Raw genomic sequence first — 18,162 nt, 5'->3', positions numbered from 1 at the left:
TAAAACATTTTTGTGTGTTCTCAAATATTTTACCAGTAAGCCAAACCCAAGAAAACCAATGGATTGTAATGTTAAGGTTTTTCTTCTTCTTGCCTTGCCTTGCCTTGCCTTGCCTTGCCTTCCCTTTGCCTTCCCTTTCCCTTTCCCTTTCCCTTTCCCTTTCCCTTTCCCTTTCCCTTTCCCTTTCCCTTCCCCCTCCTCTCCTCTCCTCTCCTCTCCTCTCCTCTCCTCTCCTCTCCTCTCCTCTCCTCTCCTCTCCTCTCCTCTCCTCTCCTCTCCTCTCCTCTCCTCTCCTCTCCTCTCCTCTCCTCTCCTCTCCTCTCCTCTCCTCTCCTCTCCTCTCCTCTCCTCTCCTCTCCTCTCCTCTCCTCTCCTCTCCTCTCCTCTCCTCGCCTCTCCTCGCCTCTCCTCTCCTCTCCTCTCCTCTCCTCTCCTCTCCTCTCCTCTCCTCTCCTCTCCTCTCCTCTCCTCTCCTCTCCTCTCCTCTCCTCTCCTCTCCTCTCCTCTCCTCTCCTCTCCTCTCCTCTCCTCTCCTCTCCTCTCCTCTCCTCTCCTCGCCTCGCCTCGCCTCGCCTCGCCTCGCCTCGCCTCGCCTCGCCTCGCCTCGCCTCGCCTCGCCTCGCCTCGCCTCCCCTTTCCCTTTCCTTAAAAAAATTTTTTTTCTTAGAAAAGTCACATTATTTTTAAAAAAAATTAAGTAGCTCAGCCTATTCTTTTAAGACATGAGCTATACATGTAACCTACAGGAATCGGCTTCCCCGGTAGCTGGACTTCCTGGCAGCAGGAAGACTTTTCCAAAACACATTTTTGTTTCAAGTTAGATGTCAAGCAAGTTCAGACTCAGTTCTCCAATTACCACTTCATGCTTGCCTGTCAAGTCATTAGATCATTGTATTTACTTATGTTTCATGCATTTTTTTACTTCTATCTCACGCAAATTTTTACTTTTATTTCATACAAATTTCCTTTTTTCATATTTATTTCATAGGCAATGAAGCAGTCCATAATCACTGACACATTTTGAAAAAAGACAAGCCTTTTAATTCCTGCAGGGTATTTCTTAACCTTGCAGTACTCATCAAAGTGGCATGCAGGTATACCTTATGAACTGCACAGCAATGGTGAAGTAACCTTGGCTACTTAAAATGCAAATGATTAGAAGTTCCCAACTCCCACAACTTAGATTTGTGATTCTAAGAATATTCTTCATAGGTTTTTCACCAAAAAAAAGTGGCTTTAATATTCACAAGTAAAATACAAACAACAACAACAAAGGTCAAAACTCCTGAACAGATCCTAATAATGGTGGCTGTGATCATCTATATTTTGCATTTTGAGAAATTAGGAAGAATTCTCTTTTCTGTGCAAGAACAAATATCATTCTACAACAGGGACTAACCCAAGGTTTTGGATGCTCTTTGCCAGTATTTTTGCTGGCACAGAGAATCTCTCAGATCAGAAATCAAAGGTATTGTTTTCACCCATGTTTGTGTCCTGCTTGCCTGTCACAGTCCAGTGGATGGCACATGGATATACGCACACACAGACACCCACAGCTGGAGCGGCGTTCTCGACTCTTGAAACATTTGTTTCATGGCTACGATTAAAGAGGTTCAGGTCTTATTTTCCTGGCCTTGCTCCAGATGAATAAGTAACTCAGTGTGACAAAATCTGGAAAGACATGAATTATATGACAGTGGAATAATAAAATCAAGGATCAAATGTAGTACTGTACAAACTATAAATACAAATGGACTGCACTATGACAATTCTAGTGTCAAGGCAGCGGCCATAATATAAGATGATTTTATACTGTTTTCTAAGACCTTTTTGGTAAGAGTGAGGGTGCAGAAAATCTAGATTTCCTCTGATTGATATCAGGATAGGGGTTATTTCAAACTATGAACATTAGAAGTCATAACCACTGGAAATAGCTTTTTCTCCTGTTGGAGGCACAGAATAGACACCCAACAGCTGAAATTTACACAGCTTATTATTTAACATGGCAGGAGCTACCTTCCTTTACCCTGGGGTTAAAGTGATGTCTGGTAAAATTACACTCTATTTTGAAAAGGGAAATAGGTGAATATTGACACTAGGATTCAGGGTGCATTTTTTATACTGCCTAGAATTTTGGATTTTTTTTATGACAGGGTAGGAATAAAAGCAAAACCTGGATATTTGCATAGACAAAGAGTAATTATTTTTGATAATTTTGAAGTCATATGGAAACTCTAATGCAGACACCTAAAATTTAATACATAACCTAACAACAAATTTTAAAAAACACTTTACTTCTTACAGAGTATAATGAAATCTAATGTTTCCAGAAATTAATAGAGCATGAAAACAGAGCATGAAAAAAACAATTAAAATTACACTTAGGTATATTTTACTGATTTTAATTTTTATTGTTTTGTATAATTTCAGTCTTTTGTATGTGGACAATCCCAGTCTTCCCTAAAACTTATTTCGAGTTACTTCCCAGCCAAACAGATTTGTGGAATTAAAAAAAAAATAATTGATTGGACACTGAGTACCTGTGATGAACTTGTGTAAAGCTAGGCAGAATCCAGTGGAAATGTGACTGTTTCCCTGTCATCTTGTCAAAGCTGCTTACTCCAATTTGCAGTTACTAATCCATTACTATGGATACACATAGCTTATGTTTCATATTTCCTCAACTTTTTCCTGTATCAGATCCATCTACTCTTATAAAGGGGTAAAATCAATATCCTTTTATTTCTCTGATTCTTAAGAATATAAAATCTCAGTTGCTTCATACTGCATCATATGTTTAGCACTGAAATTAGGGGTTGCTTTCGAATCTCCTGAAGTCAGTGAGCTTCACTGGGGTTTTGGATTGGCTTGAATTTGATCACTGCTGTCCTTTGTGGTCACTATGGCAAAAAGCCACTGCATGCCAAGTCCTAGATAAAGAATGCTAGTCATGCACATAATACTGAAAGTGAAGAAATATATATTGGGAGGTCAACAACAAAGAATGAGGCTTTCCAATTTTTATTAATCCAAACATTTGTGTTTCTGATTTAGGGATTATGGCTCAGCAGATGCCAATTGTTTACATTTCAGGAAATGGTACCTCTGGTGTGTATGAAGGGCTCATCCTGAAGTGAGACTGCTTGATCTCTATAAATATTTGGAGGTGGTGTGCTACTTTAATGGAATTAATAAAATGACAGAGATTTTTATTGGTACACAGACTACACTCCACAGAACACCACTGAACCGGCTCAATGTAGCCCATTTATTAAACTGTCTTCTGTACTCTTATATTTAGCACAGTATAAATTTAGAGACACATCTTATAACCTTTACACCTGTGATTTGACCTACTGAGGTGAATTCTTATTACTGTAGTAAGATATGACTTTTTTTTTACTTTCTTTGTCAGTCTAACCCTGGAACTTCTTGTACACAGTTACTCAGAGTACTGGGAGAGAAAGGAGCATCTCAGAAACCACAACAGGCAATTATTCATAAAGGCTGATGATTTAATGACATCTTTTATAGCTTATGGTAAGTCAACCCTTTGTGGCTTTAGTAAAAAGCTTAAATGAGTTCTTGTATTTATTCTTCAGGGTTATTACATTTATCACTCTTAACTGTCCTTTGCTTGTATCAGGATCATTCAAATCTTTTGAAGAATATGCTTAAATATATTATTCTTTACTCTTGTGTTGCCCTTTACTCTCCTTTTGTCCTTGACAAGATCAGTTTTGTTGTCCCTTTTCCAGAATTTCACAGCGAAGTAGTTGTGCCAACCTATTTCTATGTGATGGAAATACCTGCCATTTTGTTGATAAGACAGGCATATGCAGTATTTTACTGATGTATATGTACCTCTGAAGTATATACATTACATTCTTTAAGGGAATTATTTGCCACAGTATTGTTACACTTAGCTCATTCTGCCAACTGAATCCACAGATACTGGGATGAGATGAATTCTTGTCTACAGTTCACAAATATTTACAAAATAACTGGATTTTACTCAATAATACATTTATGAAAATGCTAAAAATATTAGAATATTACATAAAGTATTTCTGGGGTACAGAGACAGTAGAAATGCTGAGAAAGAGACCTGGAGCACGAGAAGAGTAGACAGAGATAACATTTTTCTGTCTAATTCAGGATCCTTTTTCTAGTGTTGTCATTACATGATGCATTAGAAGAGGCTGCAAAAGTCTCACAGTCCTTGCACCCTGTTCTGTGGTGCTGTGCAGTGATGTAATTCTTTCTGATTTCATAGACAAAGCTTACAGTACCTAAGTAGTGAAAATGTTTTCCACTCAACTACCAGTTAAACAACCAGTTGTTACAAAAAATCTTGCTCTCTGTACTATGTCATTATTGTCACACCTTAAAAATCTCTCTAGACAAAGATCAGTTGTGAGAGGATGAGAAGCTGGATGAAATTCTGCTAACAAGCAATAGGAATGATTGGAAAGCCATATTAGAAAACTAATATTGCGCCAATTTGGTATTCATATAAGGATTGATACAAATATACTTTAATTAAAATATAAAAATATGGTTGAATGTGAAATGTCAAAACAGGAAGTACATAAAAATATAAGTAGGATAGATCTGAAAAGACAGTTAAGAAATTTCACAGATGATGTTAAAGTAGTCAACTGAAAGATGCCCCAGTATGCCAATATGCATTTTGACAAAATGCAGATTACATACTTCAGAAATCTGGACAGTAATATATATTCCTTGATTTTAAATTCATTGGTTTAATGGAAAATATATAGAATTCATTGTGTCCATCCCCATAGAAACAGCTGCTCAGTGCATAACAGATGTCCAAGAAACAGTTGAATGTGAAGTGCAATTAGAATATTAGATTATTTTATAGCCCAAAGTGTGCTTGAATCTGCATCTAAAATACTTGAAAAATTCTAGTGGCTAAAATCTCAGTGCTCCCTACTGATGAAAATCTTACTATTAATTTAATTTAGAAACAAGCAAAACCAGAAGAGTTCAGAGAAAACCAATTCTTTTAATTGTAAAATGACCTTGAACAAATCACTAAGTCAAATTATTAGTAAGCACTGAACTAAAACTTTTCTAACCTACATTACATATATGTGTTTATGTGTGATGGGAACAGCTGTAATTCTGGTGAAAGAACATGTCCCTACCCCCAAAAAAAAGAATGAAAACACCAAACCCCATTTTAATTTCCAGTGGAATCCTGGTGGTGAACTCTCTTCAGCACATTTAATATAGAGAAAAATTCTAAAGCGATGTAGGCTTTTATTTTAAAAAAATATGGCAAGTAAATCCTTATCTTTTAAGGCAAAAAAAGCGCCATCAAATTCCTGAGACTGGGGAAGGAACTTTCTCTGTTGGCAAAGCTATTCCTCCTGGGTAGCCCATCGTTATTGGGCCACTGTTCCAAATGTCTTGATATTCCTATGTTTTCATCTAGCTTGGGATTGGGCACTGGTTATCCAACAGGTCATCTCTTTCTAGGTACATCCCTCCATCTGGGAGAGGTCCTCTGTTTGTCAGTGCAATTGCTGACTTCACTAACTCCACCATGCTAAAGTGGAACATAAACTATAGCACACACACAACACACACAGTATTAAACCTCTGCTCCATTTCTGAGAGATGGAGGTGGTTCATGCTGATGGTTTTAGTTTTTAACCTGGCTTTAACTTCATATAAGCATGATGTTAAAGCTATAGAGAGTGCAAAATCTGTGGCCCTGGTAAGGAAGCTTCCTTTATTAACATCTGCCTTTCTGCTCAGGTCTGGGCACAGGAGCTTTCAGGAGCTGCTCCAAGTCATCCTTTTAAGTGTGCATTGTCACCTGATTTTGCAGCAACTGATAGTCCTAGAGCCTTTATGGGTAGTTTCTGTGCAATCACTGTTAAGATCCGCACTATATCCCTTGTCCCTTGCCTGAGTTTCAGCTGGCCATGCTAGGCAACATCTGAGGTTCACAGCTTTGTATTTTGCAGAGAAAAAAAGAGTTTGCTTCGCCTTCGTAGTGCAATTATCTAGGAAATAACTAAGAGAATCCAGTTGCTTCTACTCAGGAATTGCTGTCCGAACTGAAGCCTTTGAACTTGTAATTATCTTTTGAAAGTCCTTTACTGTGCCAGCTATGTTCAAAAAAGTTTTATTTCTTAAAATGACAAAACAGAAGTACTTTAGGGGAGACGTTCAGAGCATGCAAATACATCTGTGGAGATGCATATTGCATATTACTTTACCAGAGGATGAAAGTATGTGGAATGGACCTCCAGCCTGGATTAGGACTGTAATCACTATCTATTCATACCACAATATTCATCCTATTCCCCACGAAGGCTGCCATTTTTAAGTTGCAAATGCCTACCTTCACCAAAATTGCTTTACCATATCTATGTGCAAATCTCTTAACAACTCCACAGAGGCAGTGATTAGTAAAGGTAGGGGAACAGAAAGGACAGGAAACTGCAGCTGAAGTACTCTTACACTGTGTGGGAGATAGTAATTTCAGAAGAGTATCTGATAGACAAAACTGGGTTTACTGTTCCAGCAGTGGGAAACTCAGCTCCTAAAAGAGACCTTGAAAAAAAGTCAGCTTCTTTAATGGCTGCTCCACTGTGCAATACTGAAGACTTTGGAACTGCATGTGTTATGTTACTGCCCAATTTTAGACATTTCTGCATAGTGAAGTTCAAAAGAGACATTTTAATTCCAAGGTCAGCAGACATCGCCTGTATTATCCATGCATTACCAGAAAGACAGAAGGGAAGCAAGAAAGGTGACAATACTAATTGGATTAAGAAATGTCAGGGAACTGATGAAGACCATGATGGGAGAGGAAAGTCTTTTTCAGTAGACTGGAAAGTAGAAGGAAAAAGCTGGTAAAAATACACACCTTTTTCTGTGATCAGAAGAGGCTGCACTTCTATGAGACATTGGGAAAATAGATCCTACTTTCTCAAATAGCAGAAGAAGAAAAAGTAGAATTATGGTATTACTTGCTGGGATGAATGAAGTGGTTTCATTTTATGCAAAAGCTTGGATCAGTCTGTGTAATCGGCATCCCATCTGATTCATTAAATTCAAAGAAGTTTTACAGAGAATACATGGAAACACTTGGCCTTGCTCGTCTCAGGGTGGGCTACAAAGAAATCAAATATATTCTTTCGGGACTGTGTTGAATTTTTAGCTCTGACAGCTCAGCACATCTATCACAGCCTTCAGAGGATAATTTGGATATGCACAGTGGCCCTATCTGTATGTATTTGTTTTGCTTGAATACAGTAGGACAGGACTCTCTATGGACACTGTCCGTGATCCCAAGAGCTCGAGCTCCCAAGGAAAGAGCGGATATTCTGTCCAGTTTCTAGCAGCAATAATTTGCTGCTACAGCATCTTGCTCTGCTTCAGCTGTGTTGGCCACTCCTAGAGCTCAGGCACAGCAGAGCGCTTATGGAGGGTGCAGCATTTACCAGTTTCTCCACAACTGTGTTTAAGTTCAGAAAAAAATGCAAAAAAAGGTGGTTGGTTTTTTCCCCTCATTTCACATATCAAGTCTAAGGAATGATTTATTCTTCTGGGAAATTTGTACAAAGGTACAAATCCACAAACCAACAGACTTGCCAATTTATTCCTATGGTTCATCTAAAGAATACCTGGGCAAAAATTCAGAATAGACGTGATAATAATGAGAAAGGGACAACTGAAGAAAAGTGTGAAGACTAGAAGGTTGTGAATGTACTAAGGAAGAAAAAAATCTGGCCTGCAGAAGCATCAATATTAGTGATTACCAAAAAGTAGCCACTTGATCTTCAGGCTGAGGTTACTGTACTCGCAATTAGAAAATTATCTTTTTACTTCTAAGTGGGTTGCCTCTGATTGTAAGTCACCAAGGGAAAAAAAACCTGGTGTTCAAAGATGCCTCTTTTTTTTTTCAAATGAACTCACATTTCAAGGAAGGTGAGGAAGGTGTAATTTGAAATGCAACATTTATTGCTACTTTTCAAGACAGTGCTAGAAGGAAATCACTCCATATCTTCCTCAATAGCTTTTATGTTAGCAAATCCTCATATACTCAAGTGCAAAATTACCGTGATAGCAGAAGAGAAAGGGTTCTTTTAATTTGCTTTGCTGTTTTGAACATTCAGTGACCTGCAAAACCTGGATAAAAGCCATTGGTTTATTCATTCACTGGAAGGCTTTAGAAATATCTCTTTGCTTCTACTGGAGTGATAACTGCCCAGGGTTGTGAAGTTGGTGATTGCTTCAGATGTTAAGAATAAACAGTGACACCTCTGACGTGCCTTGTATATGCTAACAAAAGATACAAAAGTTATTGGATTGCATAATATTCATGACTAACCTGGAGCAGACTTAGAATCCTACTCCATGGGAATAACAGAATGAATGGAAACCAGTTAATAGGATTAAACCTACTCTACAGGTGAAGCATAAAGCCATAGTTAATGACTCATGATCTCCCTCTCTCCAACCCCATCAATATAACTTCTTTATTCCTCTTTCATCTATGTAATAAATGTATATTCTTCTCATCCAGCAGTACACGATCTTGTGTAAGTATTTAGTCTTTTCCTTAAAAACTCAGATGATGGTAACATTACTTTTTTAAAACAGCAATGAAATGTATTATACATGTGTGAATCAAATGAAAAGTATTACTGTGAAATGTTACCTCTGTCCACCAAAAATATATATGGAAATCCAGTTTAAATTCCACATCTTTGTTTCAAGCACCTCGAAAGAGGAGGTGATGCTGAAACCAGGGTATTCTTTTAGCATATTTACTCCTTCATCTGATATTCTCTGATCTCTAACATATGCATTGTGGTCCAACATCACAAAGCAAAAAATGTACTGTTCATTCCTCAGCTGAGTTACTTGTAGGGTATTTCAGAGTCTAATAGATTGACATATTATTTCACTATACAAATAAGAATCTCTGGGACTTATCTCCTATTTCAAGTGACAACAGAAACTGTTTAAATGTTTCTTATACTAAAAAGATCTCAGATCGATTAGGACAAGATTGATATCAAACTCTTACTGAATAAATAACATATCTATTGTTATTGAATCAAAAGAGTTTCATATCTAAAGATAAAAATGGAACTTCATACTTATATTAATGAAGTTTTTTAAAGACAGCACCACTTTATTAAATTATATTATAGCTTATTTAAAATTTTGTGATATATTAAAAAACCTTAGAATAGAATTAGCTTTTCTTTAGCTGCTGAAACTCCCGAAAATACACTGACAGATATATTGAAGTTACATTTTTCTATCTTCCAAATCCTGAGATTCATAAAATAACCTGTAACTGGAGGAAAGCAAAACACAGAGGTCAGTTCAACCTGTGCAAATTGAAACCAGTGACTGAAGTCTGCATGGACAGTTAGTAAAGCTGACAACTATGTGGAGTTAGTCCAGTAATAGTGTGCTAAATTTTGCTACTCTTCTTCTAACTGGGACAAATTCTCAGATTATTCAAATTGTTATCACTCTCCTGGCACTACTACAATGAAGTGCTGATTTTAAACCCATGAGAATTTACTCCAGAAGTATTGCTGTCTACGAGATGTCACACTGTTTTGTCAATGTCTTCTGAGCATAGTATTACTTGATATGAGGAATGATCATAATTTAAGTATTAGGAATTGCATCGTGGCCTTGGTGGTACCTTTGAAAAGCAGATTTTTTTTTTTCTGGCAATACTCTTGTTTTCTTTGCTAATGTCCAAAAGCAACAAACTCCTTCCTTTCCCAAACCTGGGAATCTGCAATGCATGTGGTTCAATAAAAGGACATCAACTTTGTCTACAGGGATGGGAATAAAGATGGCAGTACAGTATCTTAATGCTTTTCTGAGAGAAGCTGGATTTTGCACTTCAGAAAATGTTTCAACTCTATAGGAACTCCGGATGTGGAGGTCTGTGGCAAAAGTCTTGCATCCACTGAAAGTTTTTCAGTCACTCATGCTCCACTTATCGTCTGGAGACAAATTCAGAAGGGACTGTGTTGAATTCAGCTGTAAGTTTGAGAACAGTCACAGAGGAAGGAGGGGTGAGCAAGGCCACCCACTGCTCAGATTAATGTTCAGCAGTCTCCTCATGGACCAGCCAAATGTAAGTATGCAAGGAGGTCTTCTAAAAGCAGGAAGTGGATTTAATACCAAAGGTTACATACAGGCAGCAGCTCTTAACTCAGGCCTTATGTAAGTGCATATATATATGTGTCAGAAGCCTCTAGTTAAAACCAGCCAGTCACCAACTCTCCTGCTGAACTATGGTGTGTCTCCAGAGATCCTTATTCAATTATTAATGCATCTGCTGCTAATTTCATCATGCAGTATGTGAATTTGTCTTTCCATATAGAGCTCTAAGGGAACTTTGTAAGAAATATAGAACTTGTCAGCACATGAGAGTCAACGCATTACCGCTGTTCTGCAGCCATTTATAACGAAACTAAAATGAGCACTCACTTGTTTGGCATTAATTTAATGTCCCACTTAGCTCCTATCAGACGTAAATAGCTGCTTCATCCATTTAAGCATTTCTGTTCGTGCCCATAATGAAGTACTCTGTACCTGTCAAGTAAGCAGAATTCATAACTGAAATAAGAAACGGATGAGGAAATTCAATATTCTTAATATTAAGGCTCTACAGGGGCAGCACCAGACTTCCTTCTGGCCACAGGTATCCCACTGTGAGGTTCACCTTTTATCCCACTCTGCAGAAACCATATGAAGACATGACATATGTACACATGTTAGTATGCCAAAAATATTTCTAAAAGGAATATCCCTTCAACTCACGGCACAATTAACAACAGCTGTAGTTGTCAAACACACTCAAAACAAAATAAATTAGCTAGCCAACCTCTTGGTATTTAAATGTTTTTTATGTTCTCTATTTTACAAAAACACAGTTTAATTTTGAACAGCATTCTGGTTATGATCATCCTCTCTTGAGGAAATTTTTTATGAGAATGAATGGAGGTAATGACTACCATTAGTCACTGTCATTAGCATAAAACATTAAAACCGACAATATTTATAACAGGCTATGACATGACAATTAAAATATGACTTTTTATCACTTGTGTATGCTTTGGCTACAGCTGGTTGCTATTTCCTAGTTAAACCGGTAGAAGTCTGGTAATGGTATATTTAATAGCATGTTCATCATCAGACCTAATTGTTTTCCACCACAGGGTATGAAGCTTTATATCCTCTATCAACCCAAAACAAACAGCCATACTGTGTAATGGCTGTTCAATTAATGTTTATGGTGCTACTTTTACAACCTAAGTTACAAGACAAATAAACTCCAAGAAGCAATTTAAGAACCTCAGAATCTTAATGGGACTTCAACCAATACCAAAAATTACTTAAATGCGCATAAGGTCCCACTCTCGAGGATATGAAATTAACATTAAAGACATTAACCAGCATTAGAGAATTTTTCCAGGACAATGGTATAATTGCCAAAGGAGGGCAAATCAGACCTTCATGTAGAGAAAGATGGTTGAGTGGCTTCACGTTGGCTGCCTTGCAGTTGCTGTTCATGCTGGGTTAAAACAGAGAAGACCTGTTCATCCCAAGTCATGTAAAGGTCAGACTCTGTTGCTCAAATTGCAAAGTTATTCCCTTGAGAGTGATTTGCCCTCAGTAACCTAGATGCTCTCCACCCACTCATAATTCTTTCCCCTATTTAGCAGAGCTCATGCTAATTAAAAGGAAAGAACAGTTCAAAGACAGGTTTCTCTGTTATTGTCTTGGTGCGTATTAATTTTTGTCTCTCCCTTTTGCACTAAGCCTGTAGAAAGCAATGTAAAACTACTGTAAATATTTTTTCACTGGAAAGCTGCCATTGTTCTAAATTACAAAAGTCAATGATTTCTGGCTTGTGTTGTTAATTGTATATAGTAGTAATATTTTCATTCAGAGCTTCCCATTTTAATCCAGAAGCCCTGATCTCTGGCTTTTGATGATGTATTACAAGCCTGTACTTCTCTGACACCTAGGCAGTTAATCACTGACACTCCTCAGTCCCCCAAAGTAGCTGGACACAATTAGACAAGAAAGAACCAGACTGGAGGGGTGGTGAAAATTTCTTTTCAGGAACCACACATTTTTTCATACCATAAACTCTGCTTGACATTCATTGCTGCAAATATATTTTAATGGAACTCCTGTTACTGTGCCTCTCCTCTCAGCCTCCCGGGAGTCTTTGTAGATCAACATGATATTCAGAGACAGGCAAAAAATGCTCTGCGAAGTTTAAAGGCTGTCAAGCCTTCTTGGCAACTTCCCTCCAAAAGCCCGGCTGAGAAATGACAAACTTATCACCTGACTGGCTGGTGTTTAAAGCTGACTGCTTTTGATTAGGAAGCAATGAACCTTCCATTCTGGAGTTCATTTTCTGTGTTTCATAAGCACTTCTTCACTGAAAATTATGCAGCTGAACTGTTTTGAATTCAATTAGTGTAATGCTACAGTTTTATTATTTGTAGTAAATACAGGCATCTTTTATGGTGTTACTGTACATTTAGGAGAATTTCAGGATGTTTATGGACTTACTTTTATTTCTCATGTATTAATGGTGACATTTTTTAAAAAATCCAATAATAATATATGCCTGTGTTGCAGTTACTCACTTGTGCATTCCTTCATGTGTACTCACACTGTACTTCTCTGCTCCAGTGGGAAGAATGAGATGAAAGCAATCCTGCCTACTCAAGGACAAAGCACTGTGTCCTCAGCAGGTAAGTTGAGCTAGAAAGAAGGTTACTGTGAACTGCAACAGCTAACTTCTTTAGTGGAAAACTCCTCTATTAAATTCTATGCTACAGGCTTTGTGATTGATACTTCAACAGCTAGTACTGTGGAAGAGCACAGCCACCAGAGAGGTGCATGCATTAAACACTGAATTGCTCTTTCAATGTCATCCGACTTCACGAGTTGCAATGCAAATGCTTGGGGAAGCTTGATACACTTTTATCTTCTGACAGCCTTTCAATTTTATGTCCTGTCATGTTATTATGTAACTTCCAATGATCTGCACTGTGGACCTCAGTAACAAAAATCCATTTCATGTCAGAAGAATACAACTTCTTTGGTCAGTCAGTTTAGACATAGAGGGGGAGAAGTGCATTTGACCAGAAAATAATGCTGAGTGGAGTCAGCTGGTCAGGTCAATAAAAGCTAAAAATAATATTTGACTTTGAGAGACAAGAAAGTTCAGGACACAGCCTAAAGGCTACATTCAGCTCTAACTGAACATTTATCTCTGTATCAGTGTTATAAGGAGTGCTTAGGCACCCAAACCTACATGCCGCAGAGCGGTTATAGATGCAGCTACAGAACGCCCTAGTAAGACCTATGATTAACTAACAGCTTAACGTGTTTATTACTAGTATGGTCCACAATGTCATATCTATTAGCTTCAGACTGAATATTCTCCAACATCTAATTCTACCTACCTTTAGAAAAATGCATGTACCTATAAAAATTATCTTTTTATTTGCCTACCTGTTTTCATAGATCATCACTGCATTGCAAGAGTACAGCAACATATCCCGGTCATCAGGGATGCTTTTAGAAAAATAAAGCAGGCTCACTTCAGCTGCAGTTCAAGCTATTAGTGAAATATTAGTGTAATATATGCAACTTCAGTACTTCTCTGGCTTTCATTAATACCAGCTGGCTGTCTCAAAATCTGTAATATTTTAATTTCCACAGTATCTGTATAAAGATGCAAGACAAGAAGTTCAAAAAAGGTGTCTTGGGTGAGGATATTTAGACCTTGTGTGCCAGTGATGACTCCTGATTTTTTAGACACTGAAGTTGAGGCCAGTGAAAGCTGCAGGCTTCCAGCACTTCTGGCAACAAAAGTATGCCTTCAGCGCTCAAATAGAGATGGTAGTTTCTAATCTATCTTTTGAAAATGTTGATGGTTATCAAAAGAAGTGCCTTCTCCCAAGGAAATCCCATTTCTTTAATAAACTAGCAATTCAACAGCAAAGCCACCAGAGGAAAGAATTAGCAAAGGTTATAGAAGTACAGAAAATGCACTTCTGGGAAACTCCATAGGCCAGTTTCCATGAGGTGAATGCTGAGCATGGGGACCTCAAAGTGAAGGTCCTGAATGGCCTGTTCCATCACAGCAAAGCTCTTGTGCATTGGGCTGTGCTTCTCTCTGCCTACTTTTCAACCTCTTGTTCAGCAGCAGAGCACTGGGCACCAAACAGGCTTACCTAAAACTCCAAGGGCAAGCATGTGTGTCAAGCCCTGTGTTCCTTCAGCTCTACACAATTTACTTAATGATATGATATGATATGATATGATATGATACGCTATGATATGATACGACATGATATGATACATACAATTGGTAGCTTTTAATGTAAGTAACTCCTGCAACTGAAACTTAAAATTCCTTAAAAATTTAATTGTTAAGGTTGAGATTAATTTCACCCAACCTCAGTTATCTAAAAGACAGCTACATAGCCTATGCTAGGCATCTAGTCCCATTTTCTAAACAGTAGAGGGCATTTCTTCCCACTTGAAAAAGGGCTAAATTTCCCTTTGAACCTGATTTGAGTATATATACAGCTGAAAATCAAGAAAGTGAGAAAATGCAACAGCAGTCACGGAAGCAGATGAACCTTGGTATTTTACTATGAAGTTCTGGCTTGCTCAGGATGGGGGAAAATTAGATTTTCCTGTCTTCCTCCACAGATTTCTGTTCACTTTCTAGAAATATAAGTAGGGTCTTCCACCCTCCTGAAACACTTTTTAACTTAATAAAACCTGAAGTTATAAAGCCAAAAGGAATCACTGCACTGAGTTTTCAAGAATATGAAGTCATTTCCTTTAAACAAAAAGTGAAAGTGATCACTTGCTTCCACATCTCACTTTTAAACCATTTTAGGAAATTTAGTCCAATGGTTAGGAGATTGGGCTATAAGTAAAGGTCTTTTTGGTTCTGATGAATATCATTCTGTGCGATACAGAGCAAACAGCTTCCCTTTTCTCCTTCCATTTGTTATGTGCAAAGCACAAAAAATAATAGAGGCATCAATCTTCTTATTTCACATTGCTATAATGTGAAAAACATTTCTAAGAACCCTAGATTACTATTTACAAAGTGTTAACACACTTAACTATAACCTAAATAAACCCTTAAGAAACCTGCATATTTTCATCCATTTCTTGGTCTCACTCACAGCCTACTTAAAACTGGAGTGTAAGTACTGTGACCTAGGGTTCATTTCCAGCTCTAGCTAGGAGAAGAATCTTGAAAAATACACTGATTTTTTTCTCAAGTCTAGAGATGTGCTAAGTTTGAATAGCTTTTGGCCACATTATTTTAGCTTTTTCTCTGTAGAGAAAAATCTAAATCTAAAACAAGGTATAGTTCAACTTTTTATTGCCATTTGCTGAGAATAAATCCAAAAATAACATGGGCAAAAAAGTGTCATCAATTTCAGAATACGTGATGACAAGGAATGGCGTCCTGTAAGAGGACTTCATGCTGTTGTGCAGTGCAGGAGCTTAAGCTTCAGGTCTTTTTTCTGGTGTATGGTCAGAAGGAGCAGAGGAAGGACTGTGCTTGCACCAGAGGTATGGGAAGTGATGGTGTGTACAGGATTGAGACAGATATTTCTGCTGCCACTGTATGTAATCTGCCAGAGCAGCTGCAGAGTAACTCCGCATTAGCTATCGATACTATTTCTGCTAGTTGCCTGAAACCTTCTGGACGTTGCTAGCTACCATTGGCAAAGACTGAAAGTGGTCTTTTGTTTCACATGCTGTTTGCTGATGAAACAAGCTCATTTCTAATAACTAAATGTAATAACTCTATTTTTATATGACACATGGCTATAAATAAGCTTCTTACAGAAAAATACAACTTCCACATAAGTATTTAGTTTGGAAGATTTAGGAAATGTTAGATTTATGCTTTCCAATATAACTAATTAATGTTCTTTAGCATATAGAAGAGAACATAGCCTTTAATTACAGGACTCCTTGCCACCATTCTCTCCACAAGACCTAATTAATTCTGGATATGAGATTGAATCAAATATTTGTATCTGTCTTGAACACTAGTGGTGTGACTCCTTTTTGTTTTCTGTTTTCCATTCAAATGTCCGCTGGTGTAGATTTATTTACTTTCTTACAGGCTTCCATTGTCCATAGTTTGTAGCAAAAATGCTACAGTAATTGAACCGTATAAACATTAATTAGTATATGTTCACAATAACTCTTGAAGATACCAAGATTTTTCTAGGTGAACACGTGGAGAACAGAGGAAAAAAAAAAAGAATAAAAAAAGAATCTGCAAGATTTGGGAAGAGTTAACTCTTCCCAAGAGGATATGATTTCTCCAAATATTTGGCATTTTAGAAACCTATCTCTATGTTCAACATAGAAACACAATCTGATTGTTTTTCTGTTAATTCTGTGAGAAAGATGATTAAATATTATATTTCATTACCACAGAAAGACAGCACAAGAACTTAGATGCATTATCAGCCTAACCTGCCTCAAAGTAACATGTATCATAGGTATCTGTGCATGAGCTCTCTTCCAATGGGAAACATAAGGTGAACTAGTTTAAAATAATCCTATTTTTGCAGACTGAAGTAGGTTGAATTATCTCACATTTGACATAAACTAAAAACATATAGACAAATACCACAGCTCACCTGATAGACTGGAAGATCAGTGTAAATCTGAGCGCAGACATGACCTAGAGAGATTGGTAATGGCAAGTCCAGAACTCAGGGCTGAGGCTCAGTCCTTCAGATCCCACTGATTTACTGCAAATGATGTTGAACACTCTCAATTCCCCGAACACCATTCAGAAGGTACAGTACTTCCCTAAGGGCTCCAAAAATCTGAAAATCAAGACAAAGTTGGGCAGACATATTCAATGAAGAACACAAAATTAGTTGTCACATTAATATTTTAGCTTAAATGACTTATCTAGGTTCACACAGCATCTCTGTGACACAGGGTTAGTCTGGATGACAGAAAAGTCTTGGAAGACACTACCTTCCAAATTCTGCAAGCTATGAGATAAAACAGTTACCAAAAAAAAATAACAACATAATTAGCTACACAGTTCTGACACATTCCTGTGCTCTGCAAGAAACACAAGTAGAACGGAAAAGCATGTGATCAGCTGCTTAGGGTCTCTAAAATAATGAATGTGCACAACAGAGCAAAAATGAGGAAAGGGAAAAAACCTAAATACTGGCATTTCTAGTTTGTTGTTTTTTTTTTAACTTTTTGAACATTTTTTGTAAAGTTACTGTGTGGAACTTCAGTGATATCATTTTAGCTCAGCTTTCTCATTTAACTTCTTACTTTTTATAATGCTACAAATTTATGAAGTGCTGCCTTCAATTCTTTTCTACTTGAGATGAAGGCTCATGGTGCATGCACAGTCGTATGAGTATGTTTTTATCAATGTAATAAAAAAAGAGGTTTGTGGCAATGAATTTGATGAACACCAACACTCTTTATGCAGAAAATACCACAGAGTAATTATATTCATCCTGAGCAAATTAATTCTGAGTGCTGGTATGGATGAGAATGGGAACTTGTGAGAACAGGTTTGGTTGGAGTTGTGTTTCATTTCTTCATAATATTAACATAATCAGGCATATGAGAGACTAATTAAAATCAGTTCTAATTAAAATCAATAGATTGAGAGATAATTTGAAGATTTAGGCTGAGAAGGGAGGTATGTTTTTAAAATGCAGTTAGTTAGTTCAACCAGCCAATGGAGAGAAGGTACATCCAGACAGTGTTTTAGAATACCTGGCTTAGGTACTCTGAATTATTTTCTGTAAGCAAAGATCACTCCATTGAATGCATAGGTACCCGAGGTACCTATAGTGACAAAAGGTAGGTATTTGAAGCTGGGCGATGAATGTGCTCAGTATTTCCCCAAATGGAATGCTGAGGTAACTTCACATAAAAGAAAAACATTCTGATCAGTGAGGTAAGGGAATATAGACATTTTTGTGTAACTTCTAGCAAGTTTACTGAGTTGGCAAAAGGCAACTTTCTGGATGTCTCATGATATTCTCCAAAACAAACAGATTTTAATGA

The 18,162-nt window shown here is 37.4% G+C and overlaps 1 long non-coding RNA gene across 1 annotated transcript; it reads right to left on the bottom strand.

Annotated features, from left to right (window-relative positions):
• Window positions 1-740: 740 nt before the first annotated feature.
• On the bottom strand, window positions 741-16,917 carry LOC135312885 (uncharacterized). Its single transcript, XR_010372504.1, has 3 exons — window positions 16,749-16,917; window positions 10,516-10,620; window positions 741-1,671 (listed from the first exon to the last, which is right to left on the bottom strand). It is a non-coding gene; the product is annotated as an uncharacterized LOC135312885 (long non-coding RNA).
• Between the last annotated feature and the right edge of the window lie 1,245 nt (window positions 16,918-18,162).

Source organism: Phalacrocorax carbo, chromosome 3 (assembly GCF_963921805.1).
Source record: "Phalacrocorax carbo chromosome 3, bPhaCar2.1, whole genome shotgun sequence".
Taxonomy (NCBI): Eukaryota; Metazoa; Chordata; class Aves; order Suliformes; family Phalacrocoracidae; genus Phalacrocorax; species Phalacrocorax carbo.
This window is presented reverse-complemented; position numbering and strand designations above follow the sequence as displayed.